The sequence below is a fragment of the Patagioenas fasciata genome, chromosome Z (genome assembly GCF_037038585.1).
Source record: "Patagioenas fasciata isolate bPatFas1 chromosome Z, bPatFas1.hap1, whole genome shotgun sequence".
In the NCBI taxonomy this organism is placed as follows: Eukaryota; Metazoa; Chordata; class Aves; order Columbiformes; family Columbidae; genus Patagioenas; species Patagioenas fasciata.
Genome location: NC_092560.1, coordinates 45,636,049 through 45,660,279, shown reverse-complemented (window position 1 = coordinate 45,660,279; position 24,231 = coordinate 45,636,049). Strand labels below are relative to the sequence as shown.

General features: G+C 39.1%; 1 long non-coding RNA gene across 1 annotated transcript in view; it reads right to left on the bottom strand.

The window, feature by feature from the left end:
• Nucleotides 1-23,725, bottom strand: part of LOC139826518 (uncharacterized) — a 77,197-nt gene extending 53,472 nt beyond the window's left edge. Inside the window, exon 1 of the long non-coding RNA XR_011736632.1 lies at nt 23,317-23,725. This is a non-coding gene — a long non-coding RNA (uncharacterized lncRNA). The remainder of the gene's footprint in view (nt 1-23,316) is intronic.
• Nucleotides 23,726-24,231: the final 506 nt, after the last annotated feature.

The following is a 24,231-nucleotide window of genomic DNA, read 5'->3' as shown; positions in this document are numbered from 1 at the left end:
TGGCTGTTGAAAATTATGTCAGCAATTCAGGAAAAAGATAAAGCAGGATAATTCTATGTCTTTTATCATCAGTACAAGGCCACATCACTAGAATCAAACAAAATCAGTATGCTCAAGCTCTCATACCTGTGCAATAAAAGAAATTATACCATGACAGGAAGGTGAGCACATACAAAAGATATAATTTTTTTGCCTGTGGGTAGATATTCTGTTTGGCCTGCTTTTTCCTTAAGAATAGTGACAGATTGGAGGTATCTAGAGCCAATTCAAATGCAGATACTTTTCAGATATCCTCTTCTTACAGAAGATGTACATTGTTAAGAACCACCAGTGTTTTTACAGTTATGAACAAAATACTTATCAATAAGTCCTACTGTAGTCTGATATCAAAGCTCTAAATGTCCTTAGGAAGATAAAACCTTAAGGTCTGGCCAGTAGATCACAGTCACAGGCACTCTAGATATGCATACCAAGTGCTCTAAATACTCTAACAGTTGCCACTGCTGTAGTCTCTCCAGTTCTGTGTTCTTCATAAACTGAGTCTTGGTAGTATAGTATTATGGCTATGTTCTTTTTTCAGTCTGACAACTGCTTTGCAGAGTTAAAGTTTGACTAAAGGTGGATGAGTCACCAGAAACAATGAAATTCATCTGTTACTGTACAGAACTATACTGAGGATCAATTAAAGTAAATGGAAAAATTCCCAAAGGACTTGGGCTGTATTCAATCAAAGTTTAATTATAACTAAATGAGTACCGCCAAAGAGGTTTTAATTCACTAGGATCTAGGGTGTGAACAACTATGTTGCTGATGAAGTCTGTCTTTATTAGTGCTATGATCTGTTTCTAGTGCAGGGGTCCTCGGCAGACTGTGGTGAGTCTGCTTCTCCATCCATTAATCATTTTAATTAATCATTCCTTAGAAATAAAAAAACTATCACAACATACAAAAATATTACAGTACATATATCACATGAAGCTAGCAAAAACAGAAGTGAAACCATGAAGAACACAAAAGCATCTCTGCATGGTGCCAAATAATTCCTGCCAAAGAATGCTGTGAAAAAAGTTTCTGGGAAAACTTAGGCAAGTTCAAGGAACAGAAATCTCATGCGTGCTGCAAAGGACAGATAAGTCATCTTAGGCTGTGTATTCTCTAAGATGGAAGCAGTTAGAGATTGGGAGAGAACTAGAGGGTGGGAAGAGTACCAGCTCCTCTTTTTTGTATGCGCATTTAGGAGACCTTGCAGACCATTGCTTCTGTATGCATCATAAAGAATAAATTATGATGATTTTTTGCCTAATTGGAACTATCAAACAGATACTTTGGAAATATTAACATCAACTATGTTTAAGTACCAGTACTATTCAATATAATCATCAACGACTTGGATGAGGGAATAGAGTGCACTGTCAGCAGGTTTACCGATGACACCAAACTGGAAGGAGTGCTGACATGCCAGAAGGCTGTGCTGCCATCCAGCAAGGCCTCAACAGGCTGGAGAATTTGGTGGGGGAAAATGTAATGAAATATAACAAGGGCAAGTGCAAGTATTGCATCTGAGCAGGAACAACCCCAGGTTCCAGTATAAGTTGGGGAACAACCTGTTAAAGAGCAGTGTAGGGGGAAGGGACCTAGGGGTCCTGGTGGACAGCAGGATGACCATGAGCCAACACTGTGCCCTTGTGGCCAAGAAGGCCAATGGCATCCTGGGGTGTATTAAAAGGCGAGTGGTTAGTGATTCAAGAGAGGTTCTCCTTTCCCTCTAGTCTGCCCAGGTGAGACTGCATCTGGAATATTGTATCCAGTTCTGGGCCCCTCAGTTCAAGAAGGACAGGTAACTGCTTGAGAGAGTCTAGCACAGAGCCACAAAGATGATTAAGGGAGTGGAGCATCTCCTTTATGAGGAAAGGCTGAGGGAGCTGGGTCTCTTTAGTTCGGAGGAGACTGAGGGGTGTTTGTAAATATGTAAAGGGTGAGTGTCACAAGGATGAAGCCAGGCTCTTCTCGGTGACAACCAGTTGTAGGACAAGGGGCAATGGGTCCAAACTGGAACACAGAAGGTTCCACTTAAATTTGAGAAGAAACTTCTTCTCAGTGAGGGTGACAGAACACTGAAACAGGCTGCCCAGGGAGGTTGTGGAGTCTCCTTCTCTGGAGACATTCAAAACCTGCCTGGATGCCTTCCTGTGTAATCTCATCTAGGTGTTCCTGTTTCAGTGGGGGGATTGGGCTAGATGATCTTTTGAGGTCCCTTCCAATCCCAAACATACTGTGATTCTGTGATTCTGTATGGTTGAGGAATCGTGAGTACTGTATGAAAAGTGTTGAATCTTCACAGGTAAGCATTTTCTTCAAAGTACCTTGTAATTTCAAGGGCCAAAATCAACTCTGGACTCCTATATTGCAATGAGATTCAAAAGAAAGGACAATCTAGTATGATTAAGAGTCTATCATGTAACTCAGAACTTGTATAAAATAATCAGAATTTAGAAACTGCTGCTACAACTTCAGAGAAGAAAAACATTTTGAGAAGTTCTGAATCAGACCATCAGCAATGTTATCTAACAATTTACAGCAGTGTAGGGAAAAAAATGTTAACTAATATTGTCACTTTGTATGATTGACAGCTTCCTACGCAAGCTACATATCGACTGGGACTTGAAAACTTATTGATATTCTTCTTTCTGTTACAATTTTTGACAATCTTTCTGATGTTGTTTAATACAGAGAGTTAAGTGGCTTTGTGACATTATTATGAAACTTAAGTCAACAGACAAAAATAACTTCCCCGATGCTCATTTACTTCATAAGTGGTTTTAGTCGATTACTAATTATCTTTCCCTTAAAACGACCTACAAAGATGACACTGATTTTCCAATACTTTGGCTGTAGAAATAAAATTTAAAATTATTTAAAACCTAAATATGACTTTTAAATAAAAAAGATATCAACTCCATAGGAAGAATAACGTATTTCCAGAGGAGGGAAGAAGACAGAGAAAGAAATAAACTTTGAGGAGAGCATTAGAAAAATACAAAACTTTGTTTTTCTAAAACAGTGCTTTGTTAATAAACTTTTATCTGGTAGCTGTCATTCATTTGTTTTATATCTGCTGGGATCCTGACATGGTGAGTTCTTGACAGAAGTAAAGAAAGACAGTATTCACAAAGAACATTGCTTCAACATTACAAAAAGAGATAGTGGCAGTACACCTTCTTCAAATAATATACAAAGGAACCTTGACTAGAAAGGCACAGAAAACTGTTGAGACATAAAGTTCAGTGTTGTGTTCAGATAATTTCCAAAGAAATTTCACTACAAAACATCTAAAAAGACTCAAACTATAATGGAAAAAGACACCTAACATATGCCAAACAAAAAGAAAATTGCCTAACTGTTCTCTCTGACTTTCTGATTTATGCTTTCTTAGTCTGTTTACTGCAACACAGAGTCCACTCACCCACATGCTTGCAGTTCTGTATTACCCATTGTAATAACCATAAATGCTACTGAGTTACACTAGGTTTAGATGTTTGCACTGTGATCTATTACATATCTATAGGTGTAACAGTTAAGTGCAAATCATAGAAACATGGACTAGTTTGGGTTGCAAGGGACCTTTAAAGGTCAACCAGTCCAAGCCCCCTCCAATTAGGTTGTTTAGAGCCTCATCCACCATGACCTTGAATATTTGTCTCCAGGAATGGAGCATTTACTACCTCTCTGGGCAACCTCTTCAAGTATTTTACCACCCTCATTGCAAAAAACTTCTTGCTCATGTCTAGCCTGAACATCCCTTCATCTAGTTTAAAACTGTTGCCCCTTGTTCTGTTGTCCTGTTAAGAAGTATGTCCCCATCTTTCTTATAAGTCACTTCTAAGTAATGAAAGGCCACAATGAATTCTTCCTGGAGCCTTCTCTTCTCCAGGCTCAACAAGCACAAGTATCTCAGACTTTCCTAATAAGAGAGCTGTTCCAGCCCTCTGGTCATTTTTGTGGCCTCCTCTCCAACAGGTCCACGTCTTTCCTGTGTTGGGGGCTCCAGAGCTGGATGCAGTATTCCAGGTGGGGTCTCACAAGAACAGATGGACAAAACCACCTCCTTCAAGTTGCTGGCCATGCTCCTTTTGATGCAGCCCAAGAAATGAGTGGCCTTCTGGTCTGCAAGTGCACATTGCCAACTCATATCCATTTTTTCATCCACCAGTACTCCCAAGTCTTTCTCGGCAGGACAGTTCTCATACCCTTCAGATTGTAGTGACACTGAAGGCTGCCCTGACCAAGGTGCAGGACCTTGCACCTGGCCTTCTTGAGAGGTTCGCATAGGCCCAATTCTTTAGCTTGTCTAAGTCCCTCTGGATGGCATTCCTGTTCATCTGGCATGTCAGCCTCACCGCTCTCTTTGGCATCATCTGCAAACTTGCTGAAGGTGCACTTGATCTCACTGCCTATGTCATTAATTAAGATATTAAACAGCACTAGTCACCATACGGACCCCTTCAGGACACCACTTGTTACCAATGTCCATACGGACATTAAGGCATTGACCACTCCCCTCTGGATGCAACCATCCAGTCAATTCCTCACCTATTGAACAGTTCACCCATCAAAGCCATATCTCTTCAATCTAGAGAGGAGGATGTTTTGGGGAACTGTGTCAAAGGCTGTGTCAAAGGCTGTAAACAGAAGTCCAAATAGATGACAACCGTAGCTCATTCTCAGTTCACTGATGTAGTTACTCCATTGTAGAAGGCTATGTAGATCAAATAATGTTGGGATTAATTTCACTATTTTTAAAATTAATTGTCCCCATTTAATTTGACTGTTAATTTATGGGTATTTTCATACATGTGCAGAATAGTTTTTGAGTTATTTTATAATCAGTATCAGCTCGGCACGTGTATTGATGGGGTAAGTAGGGTTGTTACAGTAACATCTGGTAAAATACTGAAAACAAGCATTCTAATTAGATGAACAAAAGCTTAATTTCCTCCTCAACTCTTTCAACTGTTGAAACTTCCATAGTATTGTGTGCAGTTGCTGTCAAGCTACAAAACAGTACTGAAATAATTGAAGAAATGTGGTAAAAAACTAAAATTTTGAAACAAAATTTAATCGTAGCATTCTGGAAGATATTTCTGAGCTAAAGCTTTCAAAAAAATATCCATCCTTCTGTCTGTCTGGCTATCCATATTTTGGCATTGGGAGTTCCTTTAAACCCGTATGAATTTATGAAGGAAAATCACTGTTACTTGGATCCATTTTTTCGTTTTAATAACAACAGCTTGGTTTTATTCATTTTGAATGGCTTAAAATAAAAATGAATGTAAGATCTTCTTCCTACTAGACAGATGTTCAGCTTCCACTAGAGAACTCATACTGGCAGTAACTTGCAAGAGCTTTTGGATCAGCAGAGCCAATTCTCTAGATCCTCCCATTTTGGCATATTACCTCTTTGCAGCATTTTTCACAGGAGCGGATCAGACCTGGAATAATCCTCATTTTCCTATGACATATTATAGTCTTGAAAAGACTTGTGAAATAAAAAATTAAAATTTAAGTATTCTGATTTTTTCTTTTTTCTTTTTTTTCTAGTTTACAAGTACCTCAGTCCTAATATCCTGCTTCCGAATGAGCTTACACTTCCAAACCAGACATGTAGTAATATGAAAGTGGACCTAATCTAAAAGCATAAATTTATTATTAATGGTCTTACTCTTTCCTGACTTCACAATATATTCATGTTGTTTGATGTGCACAGGGTCTTTAACCTCTTAATTACTTTGGAAGTAATGTTTCCATTCTTTTTGTAGGTAAATGAATTTGAAAATAATAACTTATCAGAGGTTCAATTGGTGCAGTAAACATTTTCCATTATTTACACTGGTTAATATTGCTTTTTAATTAAAATGATAGTGATGGTGCTGCTAATTAGAAAGTTAAGTGAAATACAGTCACCTTTGAGGTTTTCTTGTGATGTTGACAGTTTAATAACCATTTGTTGCTACATGTTTTCTAGTACTCTGACATTTCTGAGTAGCTCTATTATTTTAAGACATTCATTCTGTCACTGTTAGGTAAGCATGTGATAAAGAATTCATCTGTCTATTTGTAATTATTGTGGCAAAGTGCTAATATATGGATAAGGTTTAAATTGTGTAAAAGGAGGATGGGGGAGGGAAGGATTTATGTTGCTTGTCCACTTTATTATATAAAAGTATTTTTGTAGCTCTCATATCCATAGAGCCTATATGCCTATGTTGCCATATTTTTATACATCATGTTCATGTTCATTTTTATACATCAAGTTCATGTGCACTTAAAGTAGGAAACTGTTACTTCAATTTTTTAAAGAGTTATTTCAAAAGAGAAACAACTAAAGATAAGTAGATTGCCTATATTAATGTATTGCTTTCAGGTCACTAGAAAAATGGCAAGACTTCTGAGATACTGCCTTCAGTGGACTTTTCATCGTTTTTGTAATTGGTAGTCTTGATCATTCTCATAATTTTTTTTTTTTTAAAAAGCAAATCATTTCTACTCAATTTTATTTTTTTCCTAGAGAAATGGATATTACTTCCTTTTTATTTCTCTTTCCTATTCCCTACACTGGTAAGTTCTTCATGGACAGCATACAAGAGAAGAAATGTCTAAGTCTTAAAGCTTTATTGAGAAAAGTAGTCACTTAATTGTGTGTCCTTAATGAAAAATTATCTCAAAATGTGTTTGCACGCATTTGTACACATTTATGATGATAAGCAATCTATTCCACTTACCGTTTTTTTGTGGATCTATTAAGGTTAGTTCATATGGTGGTTGAAATTTATTTTCTTTAAAGAGCTTTCAGCTGTGTCTTTCAATTTTGGAAGTGTTTGTGAAAAACAAGAAATGCACTGCATTATTAAATAATTCTGTTATGTTATTAGACAGGTGGTTTCTCTGTTCATAGCTGCTAGAAGTAAACCTTACTGATATCAGTTGAAATTCATCCATGCTTGTGGACAGAATTTGCTCTACTAAATTTATGAAGTAGCTAAATTATTGTATAGTCTTTTTTTCATTGTTTTTCCATCTTTTGCAGTCTTATGAATGCTGAAGTAAACCAGAAAGCAGCAGTGACAATTACAATAAATGAAATACGTCACTAAGGTGACATTTGGCAGGAAAGAAAGCAAGACACTTCTGCTTCTTAAACACTCAGACTTGGTCTTCATCTCTGATAAACATTTACTTCAAATTTATGTGTTCAGACTTCATAATAACATGCTATCCTTTTAGGCCTCCCAGTAGAGTATTTACTTGTATTCTTATAATAGATATTCTTTCTTTTCTCAGAACATACCAGAAGTGTTGGTCTTTTAATATCCCAGTAAATACAATATTCCTATTAATTGAAACAAGAAAAAGGCATTCATCTGTATTTTCAGCATACAAACCTACTCTTACCTTTCCGTATTTGCAGCAAAGGGAATGTGAAGTGGTGTGGTATCTACCAATATATCATAGTAATGACATTTGGAGAAGTAATCCTAGATGAGCAAGCAAAATCAAAGATCAACCAAATGATTTCATAAACTGCTTGGGATTTATGAGCTGATCTTCACACACAGAAAACAGTAAGTGTGCTGCACTCTGAAGAACAATGCAAATATTAAGTTCCAAACATGCTGAAAACAAATATGCCAAGAATAATCATGCCTGTGTTACAAAATAGCTTCTATTAAAAGTAGAAGAGCTCTCAGTTACCATGTGTAAGGAATCAGTCAAGGACAGCAGAAGGCTGAATATGAAGCTCCTGGCCAACCTAAGGTATTAGAAGGAAGTGTATTTGCAGTTGAACCAGGCAGATGCATCCTGGGAATAATATAGAGACACTGTTGAAATGTGTAGGATGGAATCAGGAAAGCTAAGGAACTGTGGGTGCTGAATTTGGCAAGGCATGTGAAGAATAATCAGAAGCATTTCTGCAGTTATGTGGGTCAGAAAAAGAAGATAAAAGAAAGTGTATACCCCTAGTAAATAAAAACGAGAACATGTGACAACCAAATTGGAGAAGGTTGAGGTTCTCAACAAGTTTTTTTGCCTCATTTTTCATTGGCAATCACTCTTCCCATATCTCTCAGCTCCCTAAACCTCAAGGTAGAGATTGGGAGAACAAAGTCCCTCCCACCATAAGAGAAGCACAGATCTGAGACAAAGTGAATCATCTGAACATACACAAGTCCATGGGGTCTAAAAGTATGAAACTCAGGGTCCTGAGGGAACTTGCAGATGTATTTTCGAAGCTGCTCTCCGGCTTATTTGTGAAAAGTCATGGCAGTCAGGCAAAGTCCCCAATGACTGAAGAAAAGCGAATATCACACTAGTTTTTTAAAAGGGTAGTTAAGAGGACCCTGTGAACTACTGATGGGTCAGCCACACCTCGGTGCCCGGTCAGATCATGAAACAGACCCTCCTGGAAGTTATGTTGAAGTATATGGAAAACATGTGTGCAGCTAGAGATAGTCAATGTGGCTTCAAAAGGGGAAAATCATGATAGGCCTATCTAGAGGCCTTCTCCAATGGAGTGCCTACATCAGTGGAAGTGCTCCCTATACTTCTGTAAGATCCTTAATACAGTCCCCACCGTATTCTTGCTTCTAAACTGGAGAGATACGGGTTCAGTGGATGGACTGTTAGAAGGATCAGGAATTAGCTGGTTGGCCTTGTCCAAAGAGTTACAGTCAATGGCTCAGTGTTCAAGTGGAAACCAGTAGTGAGTGGTGTCCCTCAAGGGTCTGTACTGGGACCAATATTATATAATAGCTTCATCAGTGAGAGAGACAGTGGGATTGAGTGCAGCCTCAGTAAGTTTGCAGCTGATACCTAATTGCTTGGTGAAGTGGACATGCCTGAGAGATAGGATGCCATTCAGAGATACCTTGACAGACTTGAGGAGTGGGCCCATGTGAACCTGATTGCCAGGGGTCATATTTTCAGTTAAGTGTGTTTGCTCCTGTCTCTACCACGAATGATGATGTTAATCCCCAGAAGCCTCCCCAGCTACAAGCCCAAGGAAACCTGCCTAGCTACAAGCAATAGGGGATCTGCCTTGCGGGGGACCTGCCTGGCTACAAGCAACAGGAGACTTGCCTGGCCACAAGCAAATCAAGTACCACGGTCAGAGCATGCATGGTACTACACCAAGCTGGCATGTCAGGACAGAGGGCATGTGCAAAGTTGTGAACCAGGCAGTACATGCTGTTGCGAGGGGAAACCACATCCCAGAATACACCTCAATGTGTTATGAAAGGCCACATGACCACGCAGCACATGTGAGCAACCTGGAGTCTACCACCGTCAAACGGCACCACGTGTATACCTTTCGGGGAAGTAATGGCCGACCACCTCATGCGCAACAGACTAGCATCCTTCCTGAAATACGCTGCTACACCTGTCAGAGAAGCCAATTGGATCCATAGTGGTAAACTTCATCTTGCAAGCCTGTCCATACTACTTGCTAAATTTCCCACTTTCCTGCCTTTTTCTCCCTGTCCCATCACTATCTTTTTCACAAGTGTTCAATAAGTTTCTCTAGTTAAGTGGCATGTGACCTTGCTTGTGCCTTAATCTCACTCCAGGCAATATTAAAGAATCTCTCCAGCTTGGGGTTTGCCCCACCCTAGGGCTTTCCGAACTGGACCCCAACACCATGAGGTTCAACAAGGAAAAGTACAAGGTCCTGCACCTAGGTAAGTGCAATCTACTGTATCACTAAAGAGTGGAGAAATAAATGATTGAGAAAAGCCCTGAGAAGAAGATCTTGGGGATACTGGTCTATGCAAAATTGGACATGCACCATCAATATGTGTTTGCAGTTCAGAAATTCAATCATATCCTGGTCTACATAAAAAGATGTACAGCCAGCAGGTCGAGGGAGGTGGTTTTCCCCCTCTACTTCACTCCCATGAGACCTAACCTGGAATACTACAGCTAGCTCTAGACCCCCCAGCACAACAACATGGACCTACTGGAGCGAGGCCAGGGAAGGGTTATGAAAAGCATCAGAGGGATGGAACACCTCTCCTATGAGGACTGGCTAAAAGATTTGTGATTGTTCAGCCTGAGGAAGAGAAGGCTCCTGGGAGACCTCATTGCAGCCTTTGGATATATTAAGGGGATTTAAAAGAAAGATGGAGAAAGACTTTTTTTACCAAAGCCTGTAGTGACTTGACAGTGGCAAATGATTTTAAACTAAAAGAGGATCAATTCAGATGAGATGTAAAGAAGAAACTTTTATGATGAGGGTGGTGAGGCAGTGGAACAGGTTACCCAAAGAAGTTATGGATACCCCATCCCTGGAATTGTTCAAGGCCAGATTGGATGGAGCTCAGGGTGGTTGGAACTAGATGGTCTTTAAGGTCCCTCCCAACCCAAACTATGCTATGATTCTATGATTCTGTGATCACATTGAGGGTCTAAAGGTTATCAGGTCTTTTAAGTTTATGGCATCAAATGAAAGCAGTTTTCTCCCAAAGTTGTGTGATAGTGTGTGAATGGAGTTGATAATGCCAATGCAGAATTGTCCACTTCACAAGCACAATATAGCAGACAGCTTTGGTGTCAGCCTCATTAAAAATATCAAAGATTTAATGGAATTGAAAGTAATCTAAAAATTAGTTCCTCCAAGTCTTGATTTATACTTGTTGCTAAAGTAATTCCATGTCCTCCCCTGTTCTACCAACAAACAAATATCCCTCTTCTTCTGTCTATCTGTGGAAGCTTTCATAAACATTTTATTTTCATCTTTTGGAAAAATAAATAGTTTTGTCCTGCACCAAGTTTTACATATTTATACTCTTACTCTTAGACATATGCAATAGGCGAAATTTGTATCTTGGGAAAAAAAAAAAATCCAAATTATCAAATTAATCCACTATCCACTCAAAAAGTTGTATGAAATTGTCCTAAGCATAGGTTTCAGTCAGTTTTATCTGCAGTTATCTATTTGATTGTCTGTTTTCTTCTTTTATCTAATCCAAATGTAAAAGCCCTATTCAGCTTCACAAAGTTTTTAGCCCTTCTTCCATATTTTTAGACTGCAGTCAAAAGTGATTCTCTTTTCTGCCTCTTTCATGTGACTTTTGAAGAGTGAATACTGGGCTAATAAAACCATGACCTCATGTCACATGACCACATCTCTACTGTTTTATCCTATGTGCATATCTGAATTTCTATGCATTTTCCCATCCCTGTTCAGCTACTGTCTGGAATTTCATCTCCAAACAGTTGCTGCAGCTTCCTCCTGCTTTCTCATTAGCGAGTAGCCCTACTTTTATTTTAAAGAGAAAAAGTGTAAGGCAATTTGCATGGTATATGTTACTCCTCAAGTACTGAGAGGTGTCCAGACCGTAGAGGTATTCAGTCATGGAAGAAATTTTAAAGGCAGGAAAAAGTCAATTTTCTGCCTGCAGGCATAAACTACAGTAAAATGACTCAAAATCAAATGCTGTTATATTTATGTCTTATTTCAGTAGCACATTCTTCAGGAAACCAAACCGTAGCAGACTTGGCACAGCTGAGAACTAGGCAGGTATAATTCCTGTTCTCTTTCTCCACCCTTCTCCCTCTTGTTAAATTCTTTTCCAATTCAAATACAAATCCAGGGAAGAAATCAGAAGCATAGCATAGCTATGAATTACAAAGCCATGAATGTCATCAGGAAGCCTGCTTTATTATTTCATCCTTTCTCAAGATGCAGCATAATTGAATGTATGCTGAGAGACATTGACCAATAAGAAGTATTTCTTCCTCACTAAGTAAAATTAGGAGGACAAAAATAATTATTTACCCTAAGATGATTCTCTGGTTTGTTTTTAATTAAAAGTGCTGAGATCTTACTGTAAATCTACTGTACCAATGATGGAGTGCTACAAAATGATGCTGTTTGCATGTTGTAGCATCTTATAGCACTTCAGAATCTTAATATAATATTTTTTCTCTACAAGACAAAACTATGTATTCTAACAGACAACCTTACAGAGTCTGAAGGCTAGAAGAAACAACGATGGGTAAAAATAGGCTGCAACTGCAGACAGAGAGAAAACTAAAGAAAACCAACATTTCTAACAGGTTTCAATCAAACGTGAGCTGCAGTTTACATTTGAGATTGTAGTGTTAAAGCTTTTTGAAATGTCTAAAGCTAATCTCCAGTTTTGCCAAAATGTTGAAGTGAATGTATCTGTCATTTGATGATATCATTTAAAAGATGTGAATAATCCTTAAGATTATTTCCTGCTTCTGTATTAAAGAAAGTGAGGGAATTATCAAATTTTCAGGCTTTGTCAGAATTATCTTCTTCTATATGGCTGACTCTTCTATAGTATTCTGACTGGAAAATAGACAATTCTAACAGATACAAAATAATAAAGTATAAGGAGTCCAGATGTTTAAAGCCCAAAGAAACTTTAAGTCAGAGTAGAGATTAGTAGGGAAGAATAGTGATTGCATATAATGTAAGTGAAACAAACAAACAAGAAACAAGTGAAATGTAACATTTCCTTTTTCATCTAAATTTCTGCATATTCATTTATCTAGTTAATAATGTGTTTCATTGAGCAGTAATACAATTCTCTATAGATGCATTAGTATGCAGACTGTAGTCAAGACATGTAAATCCAGCTTTCTGAGCTATATATCAACATGTTGTCATCAATAAGTGTGGTAGAGTACAATATAGAAAAGCGAAGAGGGGGCAAGATTTGAGGAATAGACTATGAAAAGCCAATCTAAGGAGGATAGAGTTTTGCAAATATAACTATGCAGGCACAAACTCTATTGCAAATTGTCTAGCTGGCTTTAAATCATAAAACACTGAGTCATTTTAGACAGGGGAGGGTAACAAACGCAAATATATTGTAGAAATGCTACCTTAATATTGACTGCCTACTTGCATTGTTTGGTGTTTTAATTTATTTGATTATAGTCTCAAGTATCGAACAGTTATGATGCACAGCTATTCTTATTTTACAAGACTCATATTGGCAGTAAGATCATTTTAAGCTTTCACGTCTCTGCACAGTGTGGATAGGAATTCAGTGACCATATGTTCTGATTTGAGAGTCAAAAGTACAAAGTCAAGCTTCAATACATTCTCTGAAAATGTCTAAAGCTTAAGCAATGTGGAAGGAATATTATCTGAGATGACTAATTAGTTCCTTGATTTCAAAGCATTCCCTCCCTGTTGTGGATTTAACACTGAGGCACTATTGCCTGATTTTAAAACATGAACTGCAAAGAATTTTTTAAAGGATAGAATAACAAACATAAAAACTTTACTAGAATACTACTGTAATGTTGACTCCCTGCTTGTGTTGTTCAACATTTTAATTGATCTAAAAATATTGATCATTTCTTCAAGTCCTGAATGAATAGTGAAACAGACTACTGGTTTCTTACACTGAAACGTTAACAGCAGTGTTGACGAGGTGCAAAAGCCAGCACTCACCTTGGTTGAACCTCATGCAGTGGTTGATTGCCCAGTTCTCCAGTTTGTCCAGATCCCTCTGCAGGGTCTCTCTGCCCTCAAGAATGTCAGCAGCTCCTTCAAGCTTTGTGTCATCAGTAAACTTGCTAAGTATTCCCTCAAGTCCTGAGTCCAAGTCATTTATAGACACTGAAGACTGCTGGCTCTAAGATGGATCCCTGTGGGAACCTGCTTGTGACAGGTTGCCTGCCTGACATAACCCCATTTAATAGAACTCTTTGAGCTCAACCCATCAGCCAATTGCTCACTCACGGTATTGTGTGTTTGTTCAGCTGTATGCTAGACATATTGTCCAGGGGGATATTGTGAGAGACAATACCAAAGGTTTTACTGAAATCTGAAAAGATCACATTGACAGGCTTCCCTTGGTCAACTAGGTGGGTAACCTTGTCACAGAAAGAAATAAATTTTGTTAAGCAGGACTTTCCCCTCATGAACCCGTGCTGGCTGGGACCACTGACTGCATTGTCATTCAGATGTTTTTTAATAACTTCCAGAACAATCTTTTCCATGATTTTGCCAAGAACAGAAGTGAGGTTGACAGGCCTGTAGTTTCCAGGGTCATCCCTGTTCCCCTTCTTGAAGATTGGGACAATGTTTGCCAGTTTCCAGTCAGCCAGGACCTCTCCAGATTCCCAGGACAGTTGAAAAATCACAGAGAGAGGTCCCGCTATGACATCAGCCAGCTCTTTAAGCACCTTTGGATGAATACCACCAGGCTCCATCGACGTTTAGGGATCTAGCGGGAGTAGCAAACCCCATAGAATTTCCAGGTTGATTGGGAGCTTATGGTTCATGCAGCCATGGTTTTCTAACCCAGGGTTATATGTTCTCCCAAGTCAATCACCAGTATTGAAGACCAAGGTGAAGAAAGCATTAAACATCTCAGTTTAGTTTATGTCCCTGTTATTAAGGTGGCCATGCTTATCAAGTAGTCTTCATCAGCAGCATCAGCTGCTTGCCCATCCAATTCCAGGGGTTCATACCTGTTGTACACAGGCACCTGTGAAGGTGGGGCAGGCTAAGGGTGTGTTCACCTGTTGCCCCAAGTGGTAACCCGTTTCCATTATCCCCCATCTTCTGGGTACCCCCTTTCAGCCTTGTGGCAAGGTGATAGGGGTCCTCTGTATCTGGTGCTGTGGTTGGCTTCTGCTCCTGCCTCAGGGATGGTAGACTGTGATTCAACCAGTCAGTCTCCTTTTCTGACTCCCTGATGTACTCAGTCTGGACACTTCCTCTGTCACCAGGCTGAGCAGCTCCTTCACTTGGGCACATTGCCCACAGGTAAGCTTGCTGCTGTCGTCAGTCCCTGAGCAGAAACTCAGGCACAATCTGCAGCCCAGGACCTGGACAGATGCTCCCATCCAGCAAGACCTGGACAGGCTGAGTTGAGCAGGGAAAAATTTAGTGAAATATAACAAAGTCTAGCATATCGCATCTGGGTAGGAACAGCCCCAGGTTCCAGCATAAGTTGGGGAGTGACCTATTAGAGAGCAGTGTAGGGGAAAGGGACCTGGGGGTCCTGGTGGACAACAGGATGTCCATGAGCCAACACTGCGCCCTTGTGGCCAGGAAGGCCAATGGCATCCTGGGGTGTATCAGAAGGTGGGTAGTTAGTAGGTTGAGAGAGGTTCTACTCTGCTCTGGTGAGACCCCATCTAGAATATTGTGTCCAGTTCTGGGCCCCTCAGTTCAAGAAGGACAGGGAACTGCTGGAGAGAGTCCAGCGCAGGGCAACAAAGATGATTAAGGAAGTGGAGCATCTCCTTTATGAGGAAAGGCTAAGGGAGCTGGGTCTCTTTAGCTTGGAGAAGAGGAGACTGAGGGGTGAATTTATTAATGTTTACAAATATATAAAGGGTGAGTGTCACAAGGATGGAGGTCTTCTTGGTGACAATCAATGGTAGCACAAGGGATAATGGGTCCAAACTGGAACACAGGAGGTTCCACTTAAATTTGAGAAGAAACTTCTCAGTGAGTATAACAGAACACTGGAACAGGCTGCCCAGGGAGGTTGTGGAGTCTCCTTCTCTGGAGACATTCAAAACCTGCCTGGATACATTCCTGTGTAGCCTCATCTAGGTGTTCCTGCTCTGGCAGGGGAATTGGACTAGATAATCTTTTGAGGTCCCTTCCAATCCCTAACATTCTATGATTCTGTGTGATCCTGTGATCTTCCCTCCCAAGCGCAGTCTGAGCGGCTATATCAGTTCATGCAGCCAGAGGCACCATGAGGGATGCTGAAGGCATAGCTCTTTTCTTCTTCTGGCTAATGACAGAACCCGAGGGAATGGCAGGAAAGTGTGCCAGGGGAGGTTTAGGTTGGGCGTTACAAAAAGGTTCTTCATCCAGAGGGTAGTGAAGCCCTAGAACCAGCTGCCTAGGAAGGCAGTCATGGCTCCAAGTCTGGCAGTATTAAGAGACTAGACAACACCCTCAAACACATAGTGTGAACTGGGCGGTTGTCAAATGCAGGGACAGGAGTTGGACTTGGTGATCCTTGTGGGTTCCTTCCAACTCAGGACATTCTATGATTCTATGATTTTAAGATTCCAGACTCTGAGTCCTCTTCTGAGCGACATATTTGTCCTCCTGAAACAGAGCCTCTTAAAAAGCTGCATTTTGCAGATGCTTACACCTATGGAATAATGTGAGAAAACTCATCTGCATATTCAGAAACCTAGGGTAGGAAAACTAAGCCTTGAGGGGTTCAACTCACAGCCCAAGAAAAAGTATCAGATAAAATTAAGGAAAAGAAAATAATTCACAGTCACTCTGCAATATCAAAACAAAACTAATGGACTCAGAAACCAGGCACTGCCTACAGCATCTGAATTCTTAAAGAGACACAAGAGCTCTGGGATCCAGTTTATGCTCCAAGGATAATTAAGTTTTTCAGTTTTGTTGCTGAAGTTTTACTTTTTTTAATATTCCATATTTCAAACTGGAATAAAACAAAGTAGGGAAAAAAATTCAGCCAACCAAAAAAAAACCCAACAACAACGACAAAAAAGCAAAACAAGGAAAGAACCAATCACATACACATGCACCACCAAAAAAAAAAAAAAAAAAGTGCAAAAGAACAAGCACTAAAGGTAAAGAGAAGAACATAACTAAAGCTGCATAGCTACATAATTGGTAATAGCTAGTATCATTGGTTAAAGGATAAAAGGGACAGACAAAAGTCAATATAGATATAGACTGACAAAGAGGAGAGTTGTGAGCACATTAACAGCATTAAAACTTTTTGATCCATAGTAACACAGCAACAGTTACAGAGGATGAAAGAGAAAAGACTATGGAAACAAACCAAGGAACAAAAGTAAATTTTCTAAAAACACAGACTGTAGAAGAAGCAAGATGGAAATAACATAAAAGACATTTCAAAACAGAGACTAAGAAAAGAAGCCTCAATATCCTAACTCAATTTTATATGTCTTAAGCGTGTATATAATTTACTATAATACAAAATAAATAGTGATGCAGAGCTAAAACTACTGTGGGAATAGAAGAGATACATATATCACCTTTCTATTTTCAGGGAGAGAAGAAATAAATATTTATGCAATATCTGTTTTGGTGTTGCTCACTCTTCCCCAGACTTCCTTTCATACCTGTGATAGGATATGAGATCCTAAGAGAGTAGAAATATTTGTTTCCAATAAGGATAAAGGAAGTATTAATAGAATCTGATTTTATAACCTTGAATTGTGGTCAGGTGACTTTAAGTTCATCTGCTAATATATAATTCATATTTTCTTTTTTTCCTACTCAGAATTATGGCACTAACATCTCCACATTTTCTGAGAAGTAGTTCATACATTTACACTCCAATATTTATGGATCAATAAAAATGAAAAGGATTTTCTTCAATATTACCTAACTTTATCTGATTGAATTATTTCAGCAGCATCTTCCAATTTTACAACTTAACAGGCCAAGCAATAAAATATGATACAGGAACTGACACCATAATATACTTTCACTTGCAGCTGTAGCTTCGAATGAGGTCCTTCTGCATACTTTTTCAGTTTTCCTTATCCATAAAATAGAAAATATAAAATGAATGACTAATCAATGATATTTATAATATTTTAAACATAATTTTAATATTTTTAAAATTATATTAGTAAATTATCTACCATTACTGTCTTCTGTAGGAAAGTCTGTACAACACCAGCCTGCTCTGAAGTGATGTGCCAGAATGTCTCCTTATCCTTGACCCTGTTAATTTGTACACATGATATTGTTTACTTTGTTCATTCTACAACTCTGAGAACAGCAAATAACTCCCAAAAGTCCAAGAGTCAAGTCATGAAATGCAAGTTGGTCAGCCAGATGACAACAATTTATATTTGTACAGTTTCTTTCATCCTAAACATAGTACACAATTCTGCCATTTACATGTCATACTCCTGCAGGTTTCAAGCTAGTTATAAGCAGAAAAGTGATCTTATAAAAATGTCTACACATTTGTAGTTGTAGAATGCCTTCCCTATTAGTTCTGTTTTCTCTCCTTCATCACTTATCATCAGCAAAACTTACATTAAATTTAATTACAGATTCTGTACTTTGGATATGGTCATGAGGTGGAGAGAGTAGTGTGAAGGAGGTAATACTTGATTCTAAGGGATCATTTTATGCCTGGATCATGAAAAAGGGCATTCCAGACTGGAGCAGAGTGGGCTATTTACTACTGAGCCACTTAATTTCATGTTTAGTATAAATCAACAGTCTTCATACAGAGAAATGGTGTACAAAATTACCAAAGCTATGCCACTGCAGGTCTTTCTGATAATTAAGAAAGTGTGTTTGCTTTTGCCAGTTCTATTCAAACTCACAGATTCATACGACACAAATATTTATCAGACCTTGACTAATTCTTCACTCTTCCAAGGTGAAATTGCTTCCTTCTGTATATTTATCAATGTGTTATCCCAACAGATGTATAGTTTAGTCTCTTTTAAATATCCTGAGGAAAGTTGTTCCATGGCTTAATAGATCTCACTGTCAGGAAGCTTTTACTTGGAATTCAGCTTGAGCTTTTGCCTTTGTTAATCTCATCTCATTACTCAGGAGTGATACGCTCTAAACTAATGTAAGTATTTCTTCTCTTACCTACCAGTTAAATCCCTTTTGGAATTGTGAGCTGTTGTCATGTTTCTTTCTTAGTTATTAGTTGCACATATCACAGAGGTAGCCTTGAAGTCTGACATTTTATCATAGCGGAAGCTATTAAAAGTACTACCCAAGGTTCCAGACCATAACTACTCTTTTGCATACCGGTAATAAGTGCTCCATATGTATACATCCAGTTTTCATCTCTTACTTTTAGTTTTCATTTCATATTTTGTTATTGATTTTTTGGTGTTTTCTTTGGGGTTTTTGTTGGTTTGGTTTGGGGTTTCTTTGTTTGGTTGGTTTTGGTGGGTTTTTTTTGTTTGTTTGTTTGTTTGCATTATGCACAATGAAACACAAGATAAAAAGGCCAAATGGCATAGTTAATGCTTCAAATATATTATAAACTGAAAGAAATTATGGACTGAAAGCCCATTTACTGTACAATTTATGTTCTAAAGTCATGTTATATAAACTGACAAATAAAACTCAGCTTCACTTCTTAACACATTTTGTCCTTCTCAGTTTCGTGAGTGAACTGGAAATTGAACAGTCGGGTGAGAAGAGCCCTACAGTAGTATGTCAGGAAAGAACAGCCATTTGCTTAAGAATGACTGTAGAACTTGTGACTGTGGCGGGAAATAGTGATCTTGGCATTTGTAGTGAGGACCACGATTTAAGACATATCAGTAGATTAATACAGCAGAGTTGAGACAGGCTTTGGAGGCAAGGAGGAGATTATTTACTTTAGGGTCATAAAAATGCAGAAGCCACTGAAAAGAGTGACAGGCTCAGGAAATGAAGTCTCATTTTTCTTAAACATTGACGGAAAGTTTACGCTTGGCAGTATCAAAGAAGGGATATTCACAGAAGTCAGACAGGAGGTGATGTGGTCTGAGGAAATACTTTTTTGTTAAAATAAAAATTCATGCAGGACAAACTCCAATTAAGAAAGGGAAAAACCCCCCTGAAGATGACAAAGCAGTCCTTGAGAAAGCCAACCAGGGCTCATGGAGGGAACTTCCTTAGATGTTAGTTGACATTACCCATGGCAAAGAGAGAAAAACATTTCTCTTTTCAGTTAAATACAGTTATTATCTCATTTTGCTTAAGTGGCATGAATCTTTTATTACCTTTTATTACATTTCTATCTGTAATAATTTTACAGACTCATATCTAGTTTCAGTACGTACCTGTTTTCCAGTGTTACCATTCTGTGCCTTCAAAATGACTGCTTCCCCTTCCTATGAGTATTATTAGATTAATTTCCCAAGACTTAAAAAACTTTTTTTTCTTTTTCTGAGCTAAAACTCCTCGACTGAACATTTTGAATCATTCTGTAGCACTAGGTTTTCAACGGATACTAGTAAGTCCCACTAATCTAAGACAAATTGTGATTGTCATTAAGATGTTGTTTATGCTCGCATTGAGATTATAAATCAAAATGTTGCAGAAAACTAAATGTTACATCATTCCAACAGGCTCCTCTTAAGTTATGGTTATTTATTTATTTTTGTTTACAGCTTTTTTAGTATACCTGTAGTCTACACAGCCTCAATTTGATTCACAAGAGATGTATGTACCCATCTTTTATGAGTATGCACGGGTGTGAACTGCTGGGGTTTTTTTGTGGATTTTATATGTTTCCTTCCTCTGTTCTTCATTCTTTTGTTTTTTGGTTCAGTTTTTGGGTATTGGTTTTAGGTTTTTGGTTTGTTTGTTTGATTGCTTGCTTGTTTTAACTGGGGAGTGCATGCAAGAGCTTTTACACATTGGAAACAGTTACAAGAGTGTGAAGTAGCATCTCAGATTAAGAGAAATATTTCATTTACTTAATATGGAGTAAATTGTGGCCAATATACCTGTAGCTTCTGCTGTAATAAGAAAATTGCATTAGAACAAGACATGTAGATAGTCTTTTAGATGATAATGTGTTGCTGTGCTTATTCATTTTCTCATTGACTTCCTGCATGCTTCATCTTTTTTTTTTTTTTTTTTTTTAACATATCAGAAAACCGCTTTGATATTTTTAGCTTAAAACTGAACTGAACTGAATCAAATGTAGTCAGCCTGTAAGGTTGTCATAAATTTGTTCTTCAAAGTTTCTAACTCCATTTTGGCTGTCATATTTATTGGATATTGATTTCCCTTACCGGATTGAAGTTCTGTTTCAGATCTATCAGTGTAGTATTTGCTTTATCGAAACATTGGTTGTTAACACTAGTGGAAATAGAGCATTCGAAATTTCCTTGGAGATTTCTCACCTACACAAGCAGATCTGCACCATCCAAGCAGCTTCTTGTGGGACATGTAACTAAACAAAATTCTCAGAAAACGTTATTTGAGCTTACAATGTACTTAACAAATCTTAACCCAAGCTATAGGAATGTGTCGAAACCTAGGAAACAAGACAGAAGCAAAAATAAACAACACCAACAACCCCTGATACAAAGCCGAGAAGTGCCACAACAAGGATGGATGACAATACTCCAGAAAAAAAAGAGTGGGGGGAGTAAAGCCCCCCTTTTCTCCGCTTAGCAGCAGGCAACCAGGTTTGTTGTTTTGTTTTGTTTTGTTTTGTTTTTTCCCAAAGCAGATTTAAGAATTCAAATTCTTTTCTGGTCTCAAAATTACTAGCTAACAATATAAGCAATTACTCTAATGCGCAAGGATGCTTCCTAAGGGGGAGCAAGGTGGAATTTTAGCAGTGGAACCGGTTCCTATTTTGTAAATATCTCCCCAAACAAAATTCTTTTGGTACCAAATAGAAATATGCAAATTAAAATACTGAGCTCAGATATGAAAACCAAATACCAAGTTCAAATATGCAGATAGATCACATTTACACTAATTTAAGACAATCTCTCAATTTTTGCATTGCACCTTTGAACTGCCTACTGCTCAGCCAGGCAGAGGTACCGCCAGGTCTGCCTGACAAAACAGGTCAGTGTGCACTGGAGCCCAATCAGCACCCGCCCCCCCGCTGCCGCAGCAAGCTGGACCAGGCAAGGCTTTTACTACTACACACAAAAATTTTACCATCACATTCACACAGTAAGAGCTAAATTACTCATGATCTTCTGTAATATCACAAAACGCACTTTTTGAGTCAACGGATTCTCATGATTTAACAGACTGTGAACTTATCGTATCATATAACAAAGACCTACCAAAATTGCAACATACTTAAACAGATACCCACAAAGAAAACAGGTTAATAAGGAAAGCATCTTGCAGACTTTAACAAGTTTTCTGACCTGTGTGTTGTCAGTCAATTCTCTCTCAGCTTGTTGAAGTTCAATTCGCCCCGCCTGTGAAACTGACTGAAATGATTTAATGATTTCTTGTCCGAGTGCTTTCCTATGTTTTAAAACACCTCCCAATACTGATTTTTTAGGAACACAACTGAAAACAATAATTCCTCACCCCATCTTGCAAGTAAAAACCATGAGAAGAGGGAGGGAGAGGGGCGGAAGCACAGGGATGCTTGCAGCACGAGTGGGAAAAGCGGGGAGAAAGTTTTACGGTGTACTTATACCACAAAGAAACAATTCTAACAACAACCAGTGAAACAACTAACTCACATTCCTGACAAGCTGCTTGATTTTCAAAGGGGCAATACACAGAAGCACGTACTGTACTGTACATGTACTGTAAAACCCTCAGATAACACGTTGATAGCAAACATTAGCATCCTCTACTGCTAATTTCAACACCAGTGCTTCCTTAACTTCTAAGTTTTCAACCTGCTTATTGATGGTCTCTTGAAGATGGTCAATAAATTGCATGTAATTCTCATTGGGACCCTGATTAATAGTTGCAAACGATTTGGCCGCCTTGTTGGTTTCAGGCACCTCTCTCATAGCTTGATATTGCTGACTGTTGCATTCACTCACTAATAGTTATCTAATCTTTCACACAGTTCTTTTGCCCAGTTCTTATCCGGCGACTCCTTCTGCTCTCTCATGGAAGTTAGAGGGTTAAAAGATGCTAAAGGCAGATACAAATTGTTAAAAGGACTGACAGTACGCTTGTTTACGACCTTAGCGTTCTCAGCTTTCACAGGTTCCTTGGGCAAGTTGTCTGACTCCAGTCCTCTGGACTTGCTGTTCTCACCAGGGTTGGGCAATGGTACAGGAGGCCAGCCGCTCAGCATTTTTCCTCCCCCCACCCCGGACTGCTGAGCTATCGGGGGTGCTGAGAGCACAGCAGGGGATGGAATAGGGAGGGTATCAAAGACATGAACTGGGTAAACCTCACAGTGACTCTCAGGATTCTTATCAGGTCGCAACGAAGCAAAAACTCCAGCAGCAGCAGACCGTTTAGCCTTAAAATCTTTTATAAGCTTCCATGTAATTACTAATGATTTAGCTTCTTTATCACCTTCATTGCTGACTTTATTCCATAATTTCTGCCCTTTATCATCCCAAAGTTAACCTTTAAAAGCCTTCTCGGTTTCTCCCAAATTAGCAGTCTACGAATGTTACTTTCTTCCCATTCAAGTCCCCCCACAGAGAGAACACGCAGGAGGGGCCCAACCACGGCCTGTTCTTCAGAAAACACGTTTCGCTCCATAACTTCACTCTTCCTAACGTAACTAACCCCGATAACTGCTTGATACAATCTACACCCCGCTTTTGTAAAAAGCGCTGAAATAAATTTAGGGCTACCTCAAAATCCATGTCGCTGACCGGCGCTTCAATCTTTCCCGTTATCCTCGTTATCTTTGTAATCCTTGTAATCCTTATTATCTTCGTTAACCTTGTGGCAGCCTTTCCAATAACCCCCACAGACGGCGGACACCTTTTGGACGGTCCAGGCTTTCGCCCCCCGGTTCGCTGCTAACTGGTGCTTTTCTGTGTTGCAGCCTTTCCAGTAGCCCCTGCAGACGGCAGACCCCTTTTGGACGGTCCAGGCTTTCAGAACGACACACCGCATCGAACAGCATTCGGTCAATCTTAGCCCCCCGGTTCGCTGCTAACTGGTGCTTTTCTGCATCTGCTGCTCCGAGTGGAAACTTCAGCTCCCCATTCGGGCACCACTTTTGAGTGGCAGAGGAACATGCAGGTTGACTCAATATGAGTGACAAAGCATAGTTAGATTTATTAGCCTGAAAAGCATATACTTATACAGTTCACAATAATTATGCATACCTGTCACCTACTGATTGGCTTAAGCTCTAACAGTCACATTTGCATGGTCCTCCTACTTGCAGCTGCTAGCTATGCTTATTCTACATTCTTGTGCTCTTGGAAGCTCTTTGTGAAACTCTGCCAAGGTCTCAGTGGCCTTGCTGATTTTACTGAAACAGTCAGCGGTTCCCACTCCGGCCTAGTCTTGCTGCTTATGCTAAGGCCTTCAGAATAGGCTCTGCTCGTACAACTGCTCCGCAGACCCACGTCCCCCATTTCCAAGCCATTCTCCAACACCCATGCCTTCCAAATTCTTAATTGTCTTCCATGGAAAAATTGAGACAAAAGGAAGTCTTATAGTATAAAGTCTGGCAGTAAAATAAATCTGGTTGAAGAACAAATATATTTTGCCTAGCTGTGCCCTCTTCTCTTTTTGTATCTCTGCAGAATCTG